The sequence below is a fragment of the Amblyomma mixtum genome, chromosome 3 (assembly GCF_055824585.1).
Source record: "Amblyomma mixtum isolate Tamu chromosome 3, ASM5582458v1, whole genome shotgun sequence".
NCBI classification, from domain to species: domain Eukaryota; kingdom Metazoa; phylum Arthropoda; class Arachnida; order Ixodida; family Ixodidae; genus Amblyomma; species Amblyomma mixtum.
This window is the reverse complement of record NC_143014.1, coordinates 431,260,167-431,263,450: the sequence shown is the minus strand read 5'-3', so window position 1 is coordinate 431,263,450 and position 3,284 is coordinate 431,260,167. Positions and strand designations below refer to the sequence as shown.

Here is a 3,284-nt window from a genome sequence, read left to right as displayed (position 1 = left end):
TAAGTCACTAGACAGTCATCTTCATGTCCGGGCATGGTTACGTGGTTATAAAGCATCTGAAATCCAAATAATGTTTTGTGCTTTATTATAAGCCATTCATAAAAGCAATGTTTAAGAAAGCATTCATATTTAGAACAGGCTTCTCATGTGTGTGTTACCTGAAATACCACTCAATTTCAAGTCAGTGGTGAACTTAGAATTTTTTTTGAATACTTGCACATATCACGAGTGCTATGATTTGAAAATTGTACTCAACAACGTCTCTAATTATCGTTCTTTTTATATTGTCAGCCAGAAAATGCGAAATTGTGCACTAGACACAGATTGCTTCAATGTGCATGATTCTTTGTCCTCACGGTTGAACGATTAGATTATAGTGAGTAGTACAAGATGCATGTCCAAGATGTTTCTGTGCAATATATTAGTACACCTATGCCTACATACAAATGCAGTTTGTGAGTTCCCAGAATACAAAGATAGATACTTTACAAGCACAGCCGCAGGAGCCAGTTAGGCTACTTTAATAAAAGGTAGCTTTATAACAGCTAACCCTGTCCTCCCAGATCCATAATGCTGCTCATCAACATTTGTGCTTATCAGAGGCAAGTACACAAGAAAGTTCGAAAAAAACAGCAGTATTCATTTTTTCACCAAACTTCAGTATACAGTGCCTCAGTAGTTGCTGGAGATGTGGGGCAGCAAATACATGGTAGAAAAAAAATCCCAACGTTTTACTACCTCTGCAAAGAAACCATTGTCACAGGGCACGAGAATCTGGACACACTTTTCTTTGCTGTACACGAAGAGTCAACAGGAATCCAGGCCAGTCACGCCCATCTGGACTTGCACCTGTGTATAATACTTGCTGCTTTTCTTTAGCTGTCCATCACGCAACTGCGTTTTGGCAAAGTCTTCAACCTTGACAGAAACTTTGATTTCTAGTAGCCGCAGTGCATAGCATTTGCACTTAAAAAGACCATCTGGGCTTGCTCCTAGCAAGCTGTGCTCCCTAGAGAGGTAGAGGCCAGTCTCACTAACTTCCAGCTCCACATGTCCGTCATTCTGGTACTGAAAGGCTCGTCGGGCTTCGGGCTCGCACAATAGTCCCAGCTTCACAGCAAATGTTGCCCTAACTTTTTTCCCTCCCATTACTGCAGCAGTGAGACATCGGGAATCATGTGGTCCCATTTTTGTTTGGCACGTTTTGACCCAAGTGTACACTCTATATGCCAGTGATGCTGTAATGATGCCCTCCCTGTACCTATGCCAAAGGAGGCAACCACTTTGAAGTCGTGTGGCTGCCTCTAAGGCTGCAATTTCTTCTTGCGTGTATGGCAACAAAGCATCCCTCTGTTTAGCTTGTTCCAGCCACCTTGCAGGTAGTCCAGGCACATCTTCAGGGTCTGAACTTTCAGCTTTCTTTCGCTTTGCCGACATGAAGTCATTGGCTTGCAGAACATCTGCGAAGCAATCCAGTTTTCATGCTTTCAGCTTGTCATGCAGGTTTATAAGGTGCAATGTAGGCAAATCGGTGTCCTCACTTCGCAGTGATGAGTACACTGCTATTCTTTTGTGATGCCTTGGTGCTTCACTGAGTCTTTCAGTGGTGTCCTTAGAAAAAAACAAACAATATGCTGAAATTTCTCAGTTACTTAGGGTCTCGTGGATTGTACCACTGACGCTCGGCTTCAGTGCATCCCACGGCTTCTGGTACATTATAAAAGTTCATGCTGTGCAATGTGCATCAGCCCATACAAAACACAGCATACATGTTTACATACTCTGCCTTTCCCAGCAATGCATGAACAATTACTGCTTATCACTTCTCCATCACACTTAAGCAACTTGACCCAACATTATATGCTCTCCATGTTGCCATAGATGCCAGGACTTGTGCCTTCATCACGGTCTCAGCCGTATCTTCAGTTGAAAATATCAACTTCTGTAAATGGCCTGACGTGAAAAGCCGCAGGCCGCTCTCTCGATGTTTTTGAGCCCCTTTGCTCTCAGTGTACCCGCACAAAAAAATAAACTTATACATTAATATCATTTCCAAGACTTTTTTTTCAAGCATGTACATCTACACATTCCAGCCACAGATTGTGCGATGAAGCGTCCTCAAAAAAGCAATGGGGTCATCTACACTACCTCCCCCCCCTCCCCCCTCCTCCCCCCCCCCTCCCCCCCCCATTGGTTCACAAATGTATACCTCTCAAAATTTTCTGGGGAGAACCCTGATTACTTTGCATACTAAAGTTTTTTAGCACTGTAGAAGCTCTGAAAATGAATTCCTTCTTCACATGGGCTTAAATCTGGTCTGTACATCCGAAAAAGGCAATTTAGGAGGACTTTGTCCATTGAAGTCAAACACAAAGAAACCTTGGTGCTGCTTTATAAAACAGGCATTTGGAATCTTCACGAGCCACCTTGACATGTTGCAGTCAGTGTAGTTTAGATAATAAATAATGACTTCATGGAGAAGCACTAGTTCCCCCGAAATCGGCAAAAAGGCACTTAAATTGCTTAATAAGCACCATCCCCTTTCCCACTTCAGGATTTCACACCGGCTTGAGATTACACCAAACCACATTATAAGTGCGGCACACAGATCATAGTAACAAAATAAGCACTTCTAAGTATTACTTCATTTCGAACGAAAGAATACCCATAGGATGCATTTTGAATATTCTGTAAAAAAGCGACCTGCATAGTAGAACTCAAACCATTATCATACTGAGTTAATAACATTGAGTTCTGTAAATACCTTGAAAACACTTCATAAATAAATAAAGAATTTGTACCGGCACACTATTGGTTTGAAAAAAAAAATTAAGCTTAAACATTTCACCATGTCCATGCTCTTACGTTTCAAATAGGCACTCATCAGTTTTAGAGAACAATGACAGCTTACTATATACAGTTTGCACGCCTGACAATGTGCTCCTTTCCGAAAAAAGGGTTCAGTGACCGCATTTCGCTGGTACAGCCTTGACTGTTGTGACTACGTAGTCCAGATGACATGGCAGAATCGTGCCCAGCTGTCAAAAATGTACAAAAGTCTGGTCATACCACATGCCAGGGCAATTTCAAACCGAACACTGCATGCTCAACTTCCTGCAGTCTGTACACTTTCTGAGACTACATATTTTGATCATGGCATTTCCATTGTCATAGGTGAAACAGAAGCATTTACACATCATGCAGTGCTAAGAAAAGCCAGGCAGTACCAGACAATCAGTGCCCCATAGTCCATATATAAGCTAAGGTAATAAACAGGCTGCATA

General features: G+C 42.1%; 1 pseudogene; it reads right to left on the bottom strand.

The window, feature by feature from the left end:
* Window positions 1–672: 672 nt before the first annotated feature.
* On the bottom strand, window positions 673–3,021 carry LOC149358105 (uncharacterized; annotated as a pseudogene).
* Window positions 3,022–3,284: the final 263 nt, after the last annotated feature.